Source organism: Somniosus microcephalus, chromosome 17 (assembly GCF_052327205.1).
Source record: "Somniosus microcephalus isolate GS21.2 chromosome 17, FLI_Smic_1.0, whole genome shotgun sequence".
Lineage (NCBI taxonomy): Eukaryota > Metazoa > Chordata > Chondrichthyes > Squaliformes > Somniosidae > Somniosus > Somniosus microcephalus.
In genome coordinates, this window is record NC_141003.1 from 75,673,074 (window position 1) to 75,693,838 (window position 20,765).

A 20,765-nucleotide genomic window follows, 5' to 3' on the forward strand; every position below is an offset into this window, starting at 1 on the left:
TATATAATCCTTGCTGACCCAGGTCTGTATATAATCCTTGCTGACCCAGGTCTGTATATAATCCTTGCTGACCCAGGTCTGTATTGAGCGTGTTCGAATCTAGATGGATTTTTTAAGTACTACATCGAGACTTGAAGGGATGGAAGTTTGTTTCCTGACAAATGATGCCTTTAGGAAGGGATTAAACAGTAAAATATTCAGTGACTTGGATGCTTTTGATTGGTGTGGCCACAGGAAGAAATTACTAATGCATGTAATTTGGATTTGAGCCATTTCAGTGACTCAGTATCATGTGTCCATTGTGCAATGGACGAGTAAGACACTAGTTCAGCCAATCTCCAACTGTCATCGTGGTCTGGTAGCCAGACAGGTTGTAGTGCGGTGTTACTAAGTGGACAAGTGGAGGCTAGGTATTTCCTTAAAACGAGGAGGGAACATCTGTTGGAAGAATAATTCCGTGGATAGTGCTATTTTAATAGGGCCTTTGAACTTGCTGCAAAACCCTGCTTCTTAATAGCAGTAATCCAAGCTTAACCGACATCCATAGCTGAAGTAAATCTGAAGTATCCAACCTTGTCTTAAGGTGCAAGAATCCTTCTCTCTGATGAGTGAGGAAGTAGCAAAGCAACGGGTATCCTAGTTGTATTATAAGTTTTGAGAAAATATCAGAAGTTGTGTGCTGACATTTAAAATGATCCGTTTCTAAACTGAAGTACTTTCTCTAAAGAGGGGTTTGGTCAATGGAGTAACATTTTAAAGACTTGCATTTCTATAGCACCTTTCACGACCAGCCAACGTCCCAAAGCACTTTACAGCCAATTAAGTACTTTTTTTGAAGTGTAGTCACTGTAGCAATGTAGGAAATGCGGCAGCCAATTTGCGCACAGCAAGCTCCCACAAACAGCAATGTGATGATGACCAGGACGCCGGGGAGAACTCCCCTGCTCCTCTTCGAAATAGTGCCATGAGTTCTTTTACATCCACTTGAGAGAGCAGAAGGGGCCTCGGTTTAACGTCGCAGCCGGAAGACGTTTCCTCTGACAGTGCAGTACCGCACTGGAGTGCCGGCCTAGATTTTTGTGCTCCAGTCTCTAGAGTGGGACTTGAACCCACAAGTTTAGTTACAAGTTTAAAGGGAGGGCACCAATGAAAAGTTCATTGGGACCCGAATATGTGCCACGAACTGATGGATTGCAGGTTCAAGCATGTGATTCCCAATCCAACACACCCCAGCGCGTTCCCGAGCCCAGCTGTCTCTCTGGGGCAACAACTAGTTGTGGTTAAACCATCCTGTCTCCTCATGGAGCAAAAGAAAGTCCAAAGGAGTGCCTGACCGGGTTATTCTCATACCTCTCCGAGAAACTGTTTACAAAGTGCATTACAAGCAACCCGAGTCAAACAACTTGCCCTCACTTATCATCTGGCAGGTCTGTAAAACCTTAGTGAGGGTTAGAAAATAAAATATAATTCGACCACCCCTTCTAGTTTGGTATTATTGTAGATCTGACCACTTTTCATTTGAGTTTCTGAATTCACGTCATTGATACAAATTTGGAAATGGAGTGGTTCCAACACCAATTGCCAGTCGGCATCTAAAAGGGAAGTGACAATTTAATATTTTGGGTGGGATTCTTCATCAGACACTTGCGTTTTTAATTCAAAGTATAATATATAATAGGACTGCCTGGAGTAATTCACAGAACAAGGAATTAAAATACTATTCAAAACCAAAATAATTGGATAAATGATTGTAGACAAGTTGTGGTGTTGCAATGTGTCCCTGAAGCAGTGTGCCATTAAAGCCCCACTCCCCCTCGCTCCTTCTTTATTCTGTTATGAACATATTACACATTGAGTTAACTGTTCAGCTATTAAAACAAATAAGTGACCGGTTGGATACATTACAAAGTATTTGTGGAACAGTGGAAGGATGAGCAACATCCTCAGCAACATGTCCGAACTCCTTGAGGAAATGACTAAACGCGGCATCACCATCAGATAAACATGTGTGGAAAACAAAACCGGATTATGTTTGTGATACAAATGGAAACTAAATTTAAAAAAAAAAGACCAAATTCCAGTAATCCATTGTTCCGAGCTGGTTGAGTTCATTCACTAATCATTCCAGTCATAACTTGCAGCCCTACAGGGTCCAAGAGTAGGAAAGCCAAGTGGAGAATGGTGTTTTTTTAATAAGTAAGAATGAGCAGATTACTTTGCAGTCTCAAGATTAATTAAAATTAATTTTTTTGTGGCTTAATTGTTGCTTGGATTTCAGTACAGTGAGTTGGCCCATCGAGTGAAGATGCTGAGTGCAAACAGTAGGAGTTAAGTAACTTATCAGGCTGCAAGTCCTCTTATGGCCTGTCCAATCAAAAATTCCTTACGAGTCATGGCTGCAGTAGACGGGGCCGAGTGATGCTTAATTTCTGGTCTGACATCAAGTGAAGTGAAAATAACACACAATTAATGCACCATTTAGTGCAATGCAGAGTTTTTTTATTGGTTCCTGGGAGGTGGGCGTCGCTGGCAAGGCCAGCGTTTATTGCCCATCCCTAATTGCCCTTGAGAAGGTGGTGGTGAGCCGCCGCCTTGAACCGCTGCAGTCCGTGTGGTGAAGGTGCTCCCACAGTGCCGTTAGGGAGGGAGTTCCAGGATTTTGACCCAGTGACAATGAAGGACCGGTGATATATTTACAAGTCAGGATGGTGTGTGACTTGGAGGGGAATTTGGAGGTGGTGGTGTTCCCATGCACCTGCTGCCCTTGTCCTTCTAGGTGGTAGAGGTCGCGGGTTTGGGAGGTGCTGCCGAAGAAGCCTTGGCAAGTTGCCGCAGTGCATCTTGTAGATGGTACACACTGCAGCCACGGTGCGCCGGTGGAGGGGGGAGTGAATGTTTAAGGTGGTGGTTGGGGTGCCAATCAAGCTGTCAATCTAAAATTCATTATGAATCATGGCTGGAGTAGGCGGGGCCTAGCGATGAGTTGTGCAAATGAGAAAGGTCCCTGATTCGATGCCAGGTCTGTACTGGATTAGCTGATCTTAGCTGGAGCACCAGTGAAGGAGCTGCAGTCAGCCTCCGCACTGGGCTAGAGCGCGCTGAGAGCTATCCAGTGAGCACTACTGAGAGATGTATGAGAATTGGGTGAGAACAGGATTGGGCTTGACTGCAGTGCGAAACATCTTGTAACTAGCTTTGACTTCCTCCTCTAAGCAGTTATGCTTCATGGTAATAGTGGTGACTGTTTCTGTCTTTCCGTTGGACTTTTTATTTTGCTTTTTCTTTCTCTCCCCTCCCCTCATTATGTCTCTTGTGCTGTGACACTTTGACTCCGTGTTTGTCTTGTTCTGACTTTCTTTTTTTCTCTCTTTCTGTCTGTCTCATTACAGCATGGGAAGCAAGTGGTTTGATTTCACACGCTCAGTTAAAATATCATGAGATGATATCACTGGCACATGACCGAACGGTGAGTTAAACTGTGCCGCTTTTGTCCCCCCCAAGTGCGTTGTGACATGAACAGATGTGGTCTCGATATGTTTGATTGTATCACAAATGGTTTTGGATCAGTAGTTTGCAATGTCCCCTTTATCTTCATCCATTTTGGTTGCAAAGGACAAAGTCGATGAGACAGGACCTTGCTTTGAATTCCAGTTTTGTCCTATCAGAACAGCACAGTCCTATAAATTATCTGATGGATTCCAAGTGCTGTTAAAATGTCCTCTTGCACAGCACAGAAAAATGTTAATGCTGGCTTTGTAATCATATTATGTACAGATGAAGAAAAGTATGTTCGACTTTTTGCCTTGCAACTGTTGTACAAGAGCTGTATGTCAAGGCAAAACGCTGTATTCACAGCACATTACACTGTTGATAGGTTACAAATAGTGCGTTTTAGCATATTGGAGAGCAGTGGATGGCATGAGCATGAACCTGGCAGTGTGTGTTAGCTGTGATTGCCTGGAGGTGGGGAGTAGTCGGTGTGTTTAGAAAGATGCCTTTAATGGATTGCTGGCTCATCCTTGTTTTTTTTTAAAGAAGGCTTTGAACATTGAAGGAAAATTTTAGCTCCAAGGAGGGAAGTTTTATATAATCTGCTGATGGTGCTGTGACACGTCATCTCACAAGGCCACTGGAGACGATGCAGTCTTGCGTCGAAGCGGAGAGTCGGGCACTGCACCATGTCCATGAAAACAAGGGCCCGCGCTGAAAACTACTAAAGAAAACGCTTTTAAAATGGAGCAAACCTGCTTTAATGCAATGAAAGTGGTTGAAAGATTCCACCAGCGTTTTCCCTGACTTGTATAAAAGGTACAAACCATTTCCTGCTGATGTATTCAGACGGCTACTGGCCTCCGTATTCCAAATGTGCCCCGTTGTATACTGTCGGAAACTGGCAGAAACACCAGGACAGCTGAGCCCCCCCACCCCCGCCAAAGTCCCGTTCGCAACTTATGATTCTGACTCTGGGCCTTCCGCTGTCCGATGCCAGCAGTGTAAACACTACATTGCCAGCCTGTACCTGCTGACAGAGAACTCAAACTGGCATTTCTGGCATCCTGTACTGACACATCGACCACGGTGTGCTGTCTGACTGCTTATCTGACGCCAAGTCATGCCTGAACGAGAATTTTTCTCAAACAAAACACCGGCAGCACTGAAGCCATTCATTTTCAGCTCGCATCAAAAGCTCCGCACCCTCGGTCTTGATTCCATCTCCCGCCCTTGACTGCTCGCTCGGGCTGAATTCAGCGGTGAGCATTTTCAGTGTCCTTTTTGACCCTGAGCCGAGCTTCAAACCCCACACACTACCCAACACCAAAGTAGCCTGTTTCTACCTCCGCAGCATCACCCACCTCCAATGTTTCCTTTTAATTTTTTTTTTGGTTGTGCGGCCCATTCAAATTCCCGCGGTTTTTTCTCTTGTATAGCCGGCAAGTGGCCTGCGCGGGAGCCCCAGACGTCTGCGCGGCTTAAAGGGAGCATTGCCCACCTCCACTCTTGCGTCAAGTCCACTACTGCTGAAACCCTTAGTCGCACCTTCCCTCAACCACTCGGCTCAATTTACTTCAACACTCCCCTCCTTGAGTTCCCCAGTTCCACCTCTCATGAACTGCATGAATGCATCCAGATCTCTGCCTTCCACATCTTATCCACACAAATTCTGTGAATGCCAAGCTTCCCATCACCCCCCCCCCCCCCCCCCGGGCATCAAATTCAAAAAACACTCCACACCTCTGAAACCTCCTCCAGCCTACACGCCAACATGTGCCATCCACTCTTCTGACTCTGGCCTCCTTTTGATCCCTCCTCTGCACCAGATTTAGTCACGGAGCCTTCAGCTCCACACTCTGGAACACACTCCCTCCCTATAATCCTCCTCGCTAACCGCTCCTTTCTGCAGAAGTCTCGTCCAAGCCCCCCCCTCTTTTTGACGATGCTTTCAGTTGCATTTCAAAACCTTTCTCCTGTCGATGTGGGATTGTTGCCTCCAAAACACTTTGGAAAGTAAAGGTGCAATAAAGCTGCAAGTTGTTGAGCTAGTCCCTGCCTCCAGAGGCAAGCACACTGTGTGCGTTGGCTTGGCTGGTGCCATTCTGACTTCTGTGTCAGAAGTTGCACATTCAAACTGCATGTTGGCTTTTGGATCGTAATCTCGGCTGGCATGCCAGTGCAGCACTGAAGCAGTGCTATATTGTCTTTGCGCTGTTAATGTGGATGAGATTTTTCACTGAGGCCATGTCCGCCTGTGCACCTGGTTCAGATTAGGTGCTGGTGATTCCATGGCACTATTGAGGAGGAGCGGGGCTTTCTGCTGGTGTCGTGACCAATGTTGCCCCCCCCCCTCAAGGTGCACGGCTGCGCACTAACTGCGAGGCCCCGCACCGGCCGCTCACCAGTAGCTGCCGCTGGAAGAGATTCCGTGCAGCAAATTTAAAGGGCCCACGCAGGGGGAAAAAAAAAATTGGAGACAACATTGGTCGTGACCAAAGTTCTTTCCTCAACCAACATCACCAAAATAAATAAATAAGCCAATTACCCTGCCCCTCCCTCCCAGAACAACGATAGGTGAGGACAAGGGGAACCCTTTCACCCCACCAGCCTCCACATTCAACGGATCATCCTCCGCCATTTCCGCTACCTCCAAAGTGATCCCACCACCAAACGCATCTTCCCCTCCCCTCCCCTTTCAGCATTCCGTAGGGACCGCTCCCTCCGAGACACCCTAGTCCACTCCTCTATCACCCCAAACAGCCCTTCCCCTTCGCCTGGCACCTTCCCGTGCAGGCGCAGGAGATGTAACACCTGCCCCTATACCTCCCCCCTTCCCACTGTCCAGGGCCCCAAACACCTCTTCCAGGTGAAACAGCGATTTACTTGTACTTCTTGCAATCTAGTATACTGTATTCGCTGCTCACGATGCGGTCTCCTCTACATTGGGGAGACCAAACGCAGATTGGGTGACCGCTTTGCAGAACACCTCCGTTCAGTCCGCAAGGGTGACCCCGAGCTTCCGGTCGCCTGTCATTTTAATTCACCGCTCCATTCCCACTCGGACCTCACCGTCCTTGGCCTTTTGGATTGTTCCACGGAAGCTCAACGTGAACTCGAGGAACAACACCTCATCTTCCGATTAGGCACTTAGCAGCCTTCCGGACTCAATATCGAGTTCAACAACTTCAGATCATAACCTCTGCCCCTATTACTTTTTCACTTATAATTTTTTCCACCCCTCTGTTTTGGGTCTTCCTTCCCCCCCCCCCCACCCCTTTCCTTTTGTTTCTCTCTCCCACCTGGCAGCTGTCTCCTATCCTGCCAGTACACTTCACACCTAATCTCAGCTGTCTTTTGTCTCCACTGGCCTATTACCATCTCGTCTGGTTTCGAATACCTTTTATTGTCTCTTTTACTTCTTTTGTTTGATCGCAGCCCTGCCTTCGATCTATTTTCTTTTCTTTCCAGTTTTGAAGAAGGGTTTCAACCCGAAACGTCAACTCAAATTTCTCTCCACGGATGTTGCCTGACCTGCTGAGTTTTTCCAGCAATTTCTGTTGTTAATCGGCCATTGCTGTTCTTGGCACAGGCCAGTTGCCTGTGTTAAATAGCGATCACTGTACTCGGTGATTATGTGAAGACATTTTGACGTGATAAAGTTCCAAGTAAATGCGAGTATTATAGCACTTAAAGCAAAACGCTGCAGATGCTGGAAATAGGAACTAAAAACGGAAAATGCTGGAAATACTCGGCCGGTTCGGCAGCATCTGTGGAGAGAGAGAAATAGAACTAATGTTTCAGGCCGTTGTCAGAACCGGTAAGAAAACAATTAGAGATGTAACAAGTTTTAAGCCTGTACTTCTCTCTTTTTTCCCCATCCCTGCCTCTGTAAACTTAATCTCTTAAAACTTGTTACATCTCTAACTTTTTCCAGTTCTGACGAAAGGTCATCGACCTGAAATATTTACTCTGTTTCTCTCTCCACAGATGCTGCATGACCTGCTGAGTATTTCATAGGATTACATTGGATATACAGCACAGAAACAGGCCATTTGGCCCAACCAGTCCATGCCGGCGTCTGTGCTCCACTCGAGCCTCCTCCTGTCTTTCCTCCTCTAACTCTTATCAGCATAACCCTCTATTCCCTTTCTCCCTCATGTGTTTGTCTGGCCTCCCCTTAAATGCTAAATGCATCTATACTATTCGCTTCAACCACTCCCTGTGGTAGTGAGTTCCACATTCTCACCACTCTCTGGGTAAAGAAGTTCCTTCGGAATTCCCTATTTGATTTCTTGGTGACTGTTATGTTGATGGCCTCTAGTTTTGCTCCTCCCCCACAATTGGAAAAAGCATTTCCAGTATTATATCTGTTTTTATTATGGCACTACACTGTTTCACACATTATGGCACGGCTTCTGAAGAGGAGTTAACCTCCCTGAGGCAGAGCTGTAATACAAGTGACTTCTAATTAGCTGTATTCCAAATACTGTAAACTTAATTTATGAGGGTCAATGCAGATGGCTGCTCCAGCTTTAATTTTCAGCGCAGAACGATTATGTAAATAACAATTATATTATCAGGAGCTCACTTCCTGTTGGCAGAATGGCATTTTAAGTTTCTGTTGCCAGAGCTTGTATCGGCGCCCCTCTCTGCGATGCGTGGGCATGGAATGGTGTTTTTCTACATATCTTTACACCTGTATCCACCCTGGTGAAGGGCACACCTGACTCAAATAATCCTCGGGGGACACAGAATGAATGGCACAACATAATGCAACCTACCCAGTGCTTACCCACCCCAAGGCCCCGCCCCTAAATGTTACTTGCTTTATTAGCATGCAAATCTCAGGAGATCTTCAGGTATTTTATGGTAACAAATGAGCTGCTCCAGAATGCCGTGTTGATGGGTTTTTTTTTAATGTATAGCAGGTATCTGCAAGGAAAGTGGCCTGAGGAATCATATCAATGAAGAGATGGTGCATCAGTTGTTTTCCTCCTTAAGGTACTCCATTTAATCGGGTGCAGCACTTAACATCAAAACTATTTTAAAAAATTTAAATAGACAATTGTTTCACACTTGAACTTGTGTCTAAGAACCATTTTCTCAAAAGCATTTATGAGAAGCATGTTTGATAGTAAATCTTGTCAGTAAGCTGTGTGAATGAGTGTGCGCGCAAGGGCACATTTCGCGGCCAGGTTTTGCACCATTGTTTCATGTCAAATTCCCACCTTGGGACGGCGAAGACTTAACCTTGTAAAAGGTGCTTTGTGTTTGGCGCTTCTGCCATTTGGGTGGTGGGAGAGTGGTGCGGGAACCGGGTCGTGGGACAGTGTCGACTGTGAGCCGGGTCGTGGGACAGGGACGGCCGTGAGCCAGGTCGTGAGGGAGTGACGGCTGTGAGCCGGGTCGTGGGACAGGGACGGCCGGGTCGTGGGACAGGGACGGCTGTGAGCCGGGTCGTGGGACAGGGACGGCTGTGAGCCGGGTCGTGGGACAGGGACGGCTGTGAGCCGGGCCGTGGGACAGGGACGGCTGTGAGCCAGGTCGTGAGGGAGTGACGGCTGTGAGCCGGGTCGTGGGGGAGCGCCGGCCGTGAGCCGGGTCGTGGGACAGGGACGGCTGTGAGCCGGGCCGTGGGACAGGGACGGCCGGGTCGTGGGACAGGGACGGCTGTGAGCCGGGTCGTGGGACAGGGACGGCTGTGAGCCGGGCCGTGGGACAGGGACAGCCGGGTCGTGGGACAGGGACGGCTGTGAGCCGGGTCGTGGGACAGGGACGGCTGTGAGCCGGGCCGTGGGACAGGGACGGCTGTGAGCCGGGCCGTGGGACAGGGACGGCTGTGAGCCGGGTCGTGGGGGAGTGCCGGCCGTGAGCCGGGTCGTGAGGGAGTGCCGGCTGTGAGCCAGGTCGTGGCGGAGTGATGGCTGTGAGCTGGGTTGTGAGGGAGTGACGGCTGTGAGCTGGGTTGTGAGGGAGTGATGGCTGTGAGCCAAGTCCCCATCATTACAAAAGTTTGTGGATCTGTGCTTTTGCCATCAGGATAAAGAAGCTGGCTTTAGAAATGTAACCACGGAGAACTTGCCATTCTCCAGTGATCCAGACTACAGAAGCATTGAATGTAACGATCTTTTTAAAAAAAAAAAAAAAAAAATTATTTAGCACAAAATAAAATTCTCACCTGGCTGTACAGGTGCCCAAATGGAGTATGTAAATAAGGGCAATCTGGATCTGCAGTCACACCTTCCCTTCTCTCATTGCGTGTTTGCCTTGATCTGAAATATTTTGCCCATGGGATTGGGTGTTGTAAATGCGAGTGTTTGCTGTGTACATGTTTCACTGTGTGATGAAATCTGTAAATTGTAAAGGGTTCTGATAACATCGCCCACATCTGTCACTGTTCTCACGTTTTTGACAGTGATTTTATTTCGACACCACAGGATTGGGTGTGTGAGGCGGAGGATTGTTGCAGCTTGTCCCAAATTCCAAGATCAAATTGCGGGAGAAACCAGCAATACTAACTGCGACTTCAATAACGGCCAGGAATTAACCATACCTTGCAGTGAAAACACAGGAAATACCAGAGGGAGTTTGTTCATTTTTTCTCTGCTCTTTTTTCCCCTCTTGTTTACATAGAACTTTACAGCACAGAAACAGGCCATTCGGCCCTCCGCACGAGCCTCCTCCCACTCTAAATTTACTTCATCTCACCCTCTCAACATATTCCTTTCTCTCTCATGTACTTACCTAGCTTCCCCTTAAATGTGAATTTTTGCTCTTCCTTTCTTACCCCGCCCCCCACCCCCCCCCCCCCCCGCCCCTCCTCTCCTGCCAAAAAGCAAATCTTTGTCTTTGAAATTTACCAGTACAGCTCATGAATCAATGGAATGCTATTCTAAACTCTCGATGGTGGGCATCTGGCGTGGGGGGGAGTGGAACTCCCATTATTCACAAACATTTTTGCACATCCCATTGTTTCATTATTTCTTTCATCTGTTCTTGGTGATTAAAATTTATGTGCATCTTGAAATTGCATTGTGTGAATATTTGTGTATGGAAGCATTTGTGTGCAATTCCTCTGTGTGCCATTTTAACATGTTTGTATTAAACAGTTTAATGCCTCCATTAAAATTGTGGACAATGGAAGCGCCTAAATGTACATTAAGCATTGGTATGCAAATACTCGCCCATTATAATTTCAAAGTCTTAACTTTTTTTTTGGTTTCTTTGTGCTTGCCTTCGTTCCTGTGCATCGCTGCATACAAGATCCAACTTTGGGGATCTTGATTGTCCACTATTCACCAGAGCCAGGGTTCCAGATGATGGAGGTTTAAACCGTGCGATAGAATATTCTGGAAACACACAGCAAGCCGGTCTGCTTCTGGAAGAGAAAAGACCGATTTAGTGTCTCTAGTTGGAACCTTTCATCAGAACTGGCTGGTTCAGAGCAGACAGTCCCAACTGCACAGCCATCGTTAATGGGTGGTGCAAGGAAGCTACAAGAAGTATAAACAGAGGGCGTTTGCCCCTAGTTTTAAACAATCTGCCTATCTGACTCAAAGTCTGTGTATCTAATGCTGTAATACCATACCGTTGTAGTGAGCATCTGACACTGATGATTATATGATGCTCACCATATTACGTACAGAACCAATCCCACTCATCACTTGAAAGCCAAGGAGCAATCAACCCATTCTCGTCCAACATGATTGTCCCCCCATTTCCTCCCTTGTTAAGCAGGCTCGCTGGGTGTTTCACCACTTGGTTCTGTAACCTCCTGGGCTTCTGCTGCGTTCCTGTGCCCGCTGTTGGCTCACGCAGCAGGCAGCTTCCTGCCGGCTGTGCCCTGCAGGCAGTGACGAGCTCCACCTGACCCAGCTCATCCCCAAGAGCAGCAGCCAGGGAGTGCCTCTTGAACCAGGCCTGACCCAGAGTACAGCTCCACCTGACAGAGTGCAATAAAGCCTGACCAGCCCCGGCTTCAGCCAGCCTTCCTGGTCCTGTTGATACTGAAGAGTAAATTTTGGATGCACGTTTGATGAATGCTGTTGAAATAGAAGCCAGTTTTGATTCTTTCCATCACCTAATTTGTTTTGAATGAGTTTGTTTATGTTGCTAATCGAGCTTAGAATTTAAAATTATTGAACGAGTGTTTTGTAATTTATAATGGAATATAATTCATCCATGTGGTGTAATTATGTGTTGGATTGTGAATATACTTTTTGTCTTGTGCCCCATAGATTTGACTTGGTCCGTGCTAACTACATAAGCAGCCACACGAACCTGCCAGACTGTGCCATCGTAGCCAAGCCATCGACTTCCCACTCCCGCCAAACCCCAGTGTCCCTCTTCAGACTGACCCTCCCTCTGGGATTCTGCCTCTTGCTCTCTCCACCCCCTCACATGAAGGCAGCAAGACAACTGCCTGCTGCAGCTCCCTTCCCCCCCCCCCCCCCACACACCTTCCTGTGATCGCTTTCTACAGCTATCTGAATTTTGGAGTAACGGTCCCTTTTAAGCTGCGCGGCCGCACAACGCTCCAGGGGTCCCGGTGAGCCGGCCTTTAAATTTGGGGGGGGGGGGGCGAAACGCGCATGCGCAGACTTTTGAATGGGCCTCGCAGCCCGTTAAAGGGGCCGCGCGACCCAAAACAAAATTGCGGGCAACATTGGCTCCATGTCTCCATTACAGACGAGAGGATGGAGAGAGTACAGATCATGCAGGGCGAAAAAGGGATCACCGTATAGAGAGGCAGGCACAGTTTGTGAGAGGCCTTCAGGGTACCAGAAAGTGACACGGAAAGGAGGATGGGAACCGTGCATCAGGCATACAGAGCGAGTAAGCAATCTGCAGAAGAGAGCAGAATTGACTTATGTTTCCTACTTTTTAACCCTACTTGCCTTCCCCCCCCCCCCCCCCGCCCAAAGCTCCGTGGATTTCCCCAGATGTGCGATGTGTCGCTGACCCAGAGAAGTTTCCGATCTGATCCAGCAACCCCGCTTTAAGTGCTGCACCTTTTGGATTTGAGTTTAGGACAGGAGCAGGTTAAGCCCTATTCCCTCACCCACAAAAGATGAAAAGTGCTTTTCTTTTCGAGCACCTATATCGGGGCGGGAGGTGTGAGGAGAGGATTAATAATTTGTTCAGCCCACTGGGATGCATGTTCCAAGTTGACGCTCGTGTGTTTTATATTGAAGCTAGTTAACTTCTCCTTTCAATTACAGAGGAAAAGTTTGTCATTTCTCTTGGCCTCTAACCATTGTTGTAAGCTCCTCCCCGACTGTTGCGCAATGCGCGGTACTCTTCTAGTGTTGAACGAGGACTTCACGTGATGGAATGTGCACATTTTCACTTGGATACTGCTTGAAGACAACAGTAAAACTTCTCCAGGAAGCTGGTTCCATATGGTGGTTTAGATTTAACTGAGCTGTGTCTAGCACCATTTGAAATCAGTGTTCTTGGAGAAAGACTTTCATCGCTCTCGTACCTGTTCAGGCTGAAGGCCAAAATCAAAGAAGTTCACAGAAATAAAGCACGACAGTTCTTAATGCAGCTTTAGTAATTTTTATTTTTAACTATGTTTTGGTGTTTTTTTTGCTGAAATTTGCGAAAATGTCCGGTGGTGGGGGGGACGAAGCGGAGAATGTAAACTCTGGTGAATTTGCTCCGAAAGTTTTTACGTCTGTATTCGCCCCAGATTCAGAGAACCCCCCCCCCCCGGCCCTCTCATCTCCTGCGCATTACTGACTTCACAATGAAATGGATGCTGTAGCTGTAGAAAAAGTTCTGTCGAATGTTCTGGTATGCCTGGGATTACCTGAAGTTGGTGGTGGACAAGCTGTTTGTCCTACTTGCATGAACTGTGCCAGTAATTCCTGGCTTTCGCACTCAAACATCACTCGCTCTTGCTCTCTCTCTCGCTGTGTCGCGTGTTCTTTCGCTCGCTCGCTCGCTCTCTCTCGCTCTCTCTCCTGCTTGCTCTTGAGACAGGAACACCAAGTGAATGCTGTTTGAAGGCCAGGCTACCCCAGCATTGAACTGAAGTGCTCAATTAGCACAGTGTGCAACACATGAGATGTAACCGCTCAGACGCGAGACAGCATGGAGGGCGGCAGACACATCAAAAAAAAAGCAGTGTCCCTGATTTTGGTCACATGTCCCTACATGTTTGTGGCCTGTGTCCCTGATTGATTTATCGGCTGAGACACGAGCCCTCAGAGTGTTGCGGCCAGTGCGTTGATGTGATGTTTGAACGGCTCCCCTGCTGTGGTGCAAGGCTGAAGGTTGTGATGCAGAACCACAGTGTCGACAGATTGAACTGATTGTTCTCGGCTGCCTAGTGAGCCATCTGCGTGCCTTGGAATGCTGGGGTTTGTGGTGTGCTGGCATACGGTTCTGCATTTTTGTGCTGTTTTTCCTCAATAACTGGATTTGTAATTATTATTCACATGGATTTTTATTCTGTGCGCAGTTCAACAACTCATCTTACATGAACATCTGAAGCCATCGTTGGATGATTTTTTTTTTAAACTATGGGTTTTATTGATTTTTACTTCATCCTGCAAAAGGCATGTTTTCTTGTGGTGAAAAGAACTTGACCTACATTTTTTGTTTGGCTAAGGGACTGAACAGCCCTTCAGGGGATCTTTTTGTTCTATTTACTCGCTCATGAAACACCTACATATAGTCTTTCATCTACTCTCGTCACTTATGCCTAGAGTGTTTTGACAAAATTCCCACATACGTTGTTGGACATTTTAAGGGAGATCCCTTTTCTCGGCACACATGCAGTTGGGAAGTTGGATTTCACACGTCGATTTATAAAGGCTGCCCACTGCAGCCAGTTAGCAGCAAGAGCTGTGCTGTGCATTCCGAGGACTGTGGAGACAATGCACTGCTTCCCAGAGTGGTAACTTAATCGATTGACCCCTCTGATTCTACAGTTGCCAAGTGCCTCATCTCGCCTGTATACACGTTGGATAGTTGCTGGGCAGAGGCCAAGTGACCTCCTTGCAAGGAAGGAAGGAGCTGCCCAGGCCACTTGCGCGCACATCCTCGCAGCTGTGTTTGCTGAAACCCAGGGGTAGGGCTTCAATCCATTCCCTTGGCCAACGTGCATGAGCCATTCAGGTGGGTAAAGGGGGGCAAAAAGGTCTAAACGCTCAATAAATCTAGTTATTGTGGCAGCTTCCAGATATTTGTATGTTTGAAGGGCCTCTGTTGGTGGTCTGATGATTGTTGAAGTATAACTGCTCTTAACATGACCTGGATGATGCATGGCCAGTGAATTAGGTGACGTTAAATATTGCTAATATTCATGGATTTTTACTTGTCGATTATTGCTGCTTGAAATAAGTTTGTTCCTGAAGGACTGAAAGTTGACCGACTCTCTCACCCCCCTCCACCTGGATGTGCCACCCCCACCCCTACCTCCACCTCCCCCTTAGAGGATGACTGATTTCTCTTGGTGTTCAGAGTCTATACATTATCTAGCACCATTTGAAATCGGTTATAATGATTGGGGAACAACAGCCGTCTTCAGTCCGAAAGCAGTGATAAAGATGCAAATGAATGATGTGTGCCATATTGAAGACTAATTGTTCTAGTTCTGCCTTTCACTTGTCTGACCACTGAACATTAGAACAATTACTACCTCTGTTTATGCTGTTATTGCTAATGACCGAACATACATGAGACTGTTACAATGGTATTAAACAACTCTGTTTGAGTGTGCACATTGTTGTACTCTGCTGTTCTTGGCTCAGTGGGTAGCACTCTTGCCTCTGACTCAGAAGGTCATGGGTTCAAGCCCTACTCCAGTCTTTAAGCGCATAATCTATGTTGACACTTCATTGCTGAGGGAGTGCTGCATTATTGGAGCTGGCCATGGGTGGATATAAAAGGACACTAAGAGGAGGAGCTGGGGAATTCCGGTGACCTGACCAACATTTACTCATGAACCAACGCCACCAAAAAAAACCCCCAATTTAACGGTCATTTGTGTCATTGCTTTTGTGAGACCATGCTGTGTGCAAATTGGCTACTGCATTTGAGAGGGTGCAGAGGAGATTTACCAGAATGGTTCTGGAGATGGGGGATCTCAGCTACAAGGACAGGTTGGAGAAGCTGGATTTGTTTTCATTAGAGCAATGGAAGTTGAGGGGTGATTTGATAGAGGTGTACAAGATTATGACGGGTTTGGATAGGCTAGATGGGGAAAGGCTGTTCCCACTAGTTGATGGTACAAGGACTAGGGGACACAGATTTAAGATTTTGGGCAAGAGATACAGGGGGGATGTGAGGAAAAACCTTTACGCAGCGAGTGGTGAGGACCTGGAAAACTCTGCCAACGGAAGTGGTGGAAACGGGGAGACTGTTTTGGGGGGGGGGGGGGGAGATTTTACCGGTGCTCGGGTTTGGAGGCGGGACTACTAGCAAAATTGCAAAGATTGACGGCGGGTCCCGAACCCGCTGTCAACCCGCCTCCGTACAGTCTTCCCGGGTGTCGCGTCCCTGATTTGCACAGGGACCCGACACCTAGTGGCGGGAAGAGGATTGTAGGCACTTAACTGCCTGTTAACAGGCAGTTAAGAGGCTTTTTCCAATTTTGCCAGGTCGACTGCGGGCTTCCTGACGTCCGGACACCACGCCAGGGTAAGTGTGGCGTGCTGTGGGTCTACTGTAAAGTTTGTGCATTGATGACAGCTGCAGAAGTGGTGTGAAGGATCCAATGGTGCACTGGTGAGTTTCAGAAGTAAGAAAATGTTGGGGAAATCATTTTTGATGTATTTAGACTTTTCTGTAGGTAATAAGGTTTGAAGTGTTTGTGTAGTCCCACCTCATTAGGAGAACCTCTCTCACCAGTGACAGGTCACTTCTGTAACCTCACCTGCAGCTGTCATCTGTTTTATCCTAAGGAGAGAGTCACTGGAGAGCCTGGGTGCAAGGGCTCACCTTTGTACAGTGATTGGCAGTGTTTGCAACACCTCAATGCTGTCAAACACTGAAAAATCATTTTTAAAAATGAGCGCATCCCCTTTAAGAAAACCGGCAGATGACGCGTCATCAACTGACGTCATCTGACACTGGCTTTCTCTTAATTGGCTGGCAAGCCCACAGTGCGGGCTTAACAAGGCCAATTGACGCAAAATAGCATTCGGGCATTGTTGGGGGCGGGATCGGAACCCGCAAGTCAGCTGACCCGCTCCCAACTTGCACCGAACAGTAAGATCACGGCCCTCAATTTTTTCAAGGGGAGACTGGATAGGCACTTGAGGGAAATAAACTTGCAGGGCCACGGGGATAGAGCGGGGGAATGGGACTGACTCGATTGCTCTACAGAGAGCCGGCACAGACTCGATGGACCGAATGGCCTCCTTCTGTGCCGTTATGACACTATGATTTGCCTACAAAATCAATGTGATTGCACTGCAAAAGTAATTAGTTGGCTGTAAAGCACTTTGAAACATCCTGAGAACAGGAATGGCAATATGTAAATGCAACTTCATCCTTTTTTAAGGTTTTCAGTGGAGCTCTGGTAACATCAAAGCAAACCTTAGCACTTTCACCTTAATACCAGTCCTTGCCCTATACCTATCCTGGACCCTATTGCGCCCTGAGGTGGTGATGGGGACAAAAACAAGATCGGATCTGGCTAGACCACACCGACTGTTTCTTTTAAGCAGGCCGTATTTTTAGGCATGCTTAAAAGATACGGTGAAACTCAACTGAATAGCTGCGAGAAATGGATCAACTCGACCATCATCCTCATAGGATTGTGACAGACTCTTTAATGCGGAGTGTCGTACAACGTCTCCACAGGTAGTCTAGAACAGTGCAGCTCCATTTGCAGGAGCACCCTTTTCCCTCTTTTAGGACTGTGTACTTTCCACGGTTCCTCAACTGGGAGGCGAGTCGGGAAGGGGTAAACTCCCAGCTTCTGTGGCGCTGCTCTTTAATTGGCTTACTGGGTGATACAACGACAACGTTCTTCGTTGGCTAGTCCTGATTTTCTCACTCCCACCGGAAAAGTGGCAGCTGTGACCAGGACTTGGGGAAACGGCAGGAACAAAACCGATTGCTATCACGTTGTGGCGACAACAACTTGCATTTATATAGTGCCTTTAGCGTAGGCACAATGCATCGACTGAGTAACATACTTACCAGGCAAGATGTATCAAGTGCATGAAGTGGGATATTGAAAGGTGAACTATTCTGAAGATAAAATGTTGCTAATATTCCAGTAGGCAACAATGCAACATTCTTCACTGTATTGAGTTCAGTTTTACACCAAAGTGTAGCAAGACAGCTCTTCTCACTTTTCCGGGGGGCGGGGGAGAAGGGAAATATTACTTTGCGAAGAAGTTACTGGCATGCTGATGTACGTATGGCGAGATCCCAATCGCGGCTGCACAAGTGGAGGCCAGATGCTACGCCGTAGGGAAGGAGAAATCGGAAACTGGTCACATTGAACGATTGTCATGTATGCCTCATGAAGGAATGGGCGGACAACTGCAAGCAAATATAATACATTTTAGGAAAGTCCATAGCTTTGAACTGGGTAATGGTGTGGACTTTGGAAATATAATGTTTTCCCATTGAATGTGTATAAATAGATGTCACTCCTTGAAATGTGACAAATGCAAAAACAGTCGTTCATCTGAAATTTGCAAAAAAAAATTGAACTCTACTTGATCTTGGTAAATACAACTACAAATGGTTTGAATTTCTTGGATTCCTACAGGAAGGACTTGAACAGGGTCAAAGGGAGAGGCGAGGTTTGCAACTAAACCTCACTGTCATGGTGCTGACCCTGGACTACACCTGAGCAATGCCACAGGAGATCTCGTGCATGCAGAAATCTTGCATCTACATGGGTAATAGTTACCAAAACTACATTATATGAACAATTCGGCACTTAAGCATCATATAATCAGAGAAGTAACTTATTGTTCCACAGAAGCTCAGCGTAAGCTCGAGGAACAGCACCTCATCTTTCGATTAGGCACTTTACAGCCTTCTGGACTCAACATAGAGTTCAACAATTTCAGATCATAACCTCAGCCCCTATCATATATATATTTTTATCCACACTTTTTGTTTGTGCCTTCTGTTCTCTCCCACATGGCAGCTGTCTTTCATTCTGCCAGCGCAATTTACACTTCTAGAGCCATCCTTTGTTTCTTAACCTGTTCCATTACCAGCTCCTTTTGCCTTGAATATCTCTTAATGCCTCTTAACCTCTTCTGCCTTCTGTCCTATCACAGACCTTCCCCCATTTCCCAGCCTCTACACTTGCTTAAAAATCTGTTCCATTTCCTGCTTTTTTTTTCCAGTTCTGACGAAAGGTCATCGACCTGAAACGTTAACTCTGTTTCTCTCTTCACAGATGCTGCCTGGCCAGCTGAGTATCTCCAGCATTTTCTGTGTTTATTTCAGATTTCCAGCATCTGCAGTATTTTTCTTTGTTTTTTTTTAGCTTAATGTTGAATTGTCCTGAGTGTCTTTTTCTAGCAACTTTTCCCAATGCCAGACTCCCCTCCCCCCACCCTTCTAAAAAGCAATCTCCTTCAACCTAGGACAGGATATTTATTTACCTGCTGGATGAAAAATGTGTGCTTTTTTTTTCCAAATCATATTTGACAATTTTTAATCCCCCCCCCCCCCCCCCTTTCACCCTCCAACTAATGTCCTTCCCCCTCCTCTGAAGGTGCATTACTCCAGGAGAGTCTGTAACCCTTCAGTACGTCAAGTGGCTGCTATTGACGGGGTTGGGAGGGGGGTGGTCACAGCAGGCCATTCAAGCCAACCTGGAGTCAGACGTCACAGATGAACCCAAACCCGCCCACCAATGCATCCTTTGCAGCAGGTGGGTGAAGTGATCACTGGTGGACAATCCTGGCTTTTGTCTTTGAAACCTCCTCCCTCGCCCTCAGGCACCCAATCTGTTTGTAGTGGGCCAACTGCTGCTGTGGCCAAGTTCCGCTGCCTTGAATCGAATCTTTGTACCAGGTGGTGTTTCACCCACTCGCCTCTCGTGGGCGTTCCCCCCCCCCCCCCCAACAAAGCTTTTGATGTGGTGCGATCGGGTGTGAGTGTCTTGAAGCGATGTTTTTGTTTGAAGCGCATCACAACTCCTGAACTGATTTCTTTTTGTACAGCAGTGAGGTGTCCTGCTCAGTATTGCACCCCCAACCAATACAGTGCAGTAACTATGGCAATTGAATTGTGTGAGGGACATCAATGAGACAGCTCTCCGAGAGAGACTGGCGCATTGCATCAATATAATGCTCTTGCCTTCAAGAACACTGCTGTGATCAGTTTTAAAATGTCTTGATCTGCATTCTTCTGGATGCAGTGGTGCTCTAATAATAACTGGGTGTGTTTATTAAAGTAAAGAGCAGAGCAGAGCAATAAGTACAAGCGGATGTGCAATTAGTGTTAAATTAAGTTTTCTGATCATTTATAATTCACGAAATAAATGGTTATGAACCGTAATTATATAAATAACCTCAGGTTTAATAAAGCCTTTATATAGCGTCTTATCGCGTCTCAAAGTGCTTCCGATAGAATGATTCACTTTGACTATGCAGTGGCTGAATTGCGCATGGGAAGATCCCACAAACAGCAATGAAACATAGAAGATAGGAGCAGGCCATTCGGCCCCTCGAGCCCGCTCCGCCATTTAATGAGATCATGGCTGATCATCCAAATTCAGTACCCTGTCCCTGCTTACTCCCCATATCCCCTGATCCCTTTAGCCTTAAGAAATATATCTAACTCCTTCTTGAATATATTTAATGAATTGGCCTCTACTGCCGTGTGTGGTTGAGAATTCCACAGGTTCACCACTCTCTGGGTGAAGAAGTTCCTCCTCATCTCTGTCCTAAATGGCTTACCCCTGATCCTTAAGACTGTGACCCCTGGTTCTGGACTCCCTGGCCATCGGGAACATCCTTCCAATGAAATGAATAAAAATCAGTGAATCTGTTTTTGGTGGTGTCAGTTGAGGGTGGGCCATCGGAGGGGTTCCCTGCTCTTCCCCGTGCCGTGCCGTGGGATTAACGCCCACCACAGCCAAGTGACGAGGCTTTGGTTTATTGCCTCCTCGGAAGTATGGCACCTCGGTGAAGCACTCCCTCACTACAGTAAAGGCTGTCAGCCTGGGCTATGTAGCCCAGTCCTGGAGCGGGACCTAAACCGCAACCTTCCAACTGGGAGGAGAAAATGCTACCCGGTGAGCCAAGCTGTTAGATTGCAATGGAGCACTTACAAAT

At 47.0% G+C, this 20,765-nt stretch overlaps 1 long non-coding RNA gene across 25 annotated transcripts in view; it reads left to right on the forward strand.

Annotated features, from left to right (window-relative positions):
• The window catches only part of LOC147105863 (uncharacterized), a 272,831-nt gene extending 262,318 nt beyond the window's left edge, over positions 1 to 10,513 (forward strand). For 20 of the 25 annotated variants that reach the window (XR_015081613.1, XR_015081608.1, XR_015081610.1 and 17 more), the window contains 3 exons: positions 3,390 to 3,466; positions 4,036 to 4,308; positions 8,418 to 10,513. This is a non-coding gene — a long non-coding RNA (uncharacterized LOC147105863). The remainder of the gene's footprint in view (positions 1 to 3,389; positions 3,467 to 4,035; positions 4,309 to 8,417) is intronic. The other 5 variants (XR_015081625.1, XR_015081621.1, XR_015081626.1 and 2 more) reach the window with 5 other exon arrangements.
• The last annotated feature ends 10,252 nt before the right edge of the window (positions 10,514 to 20,765 follow it).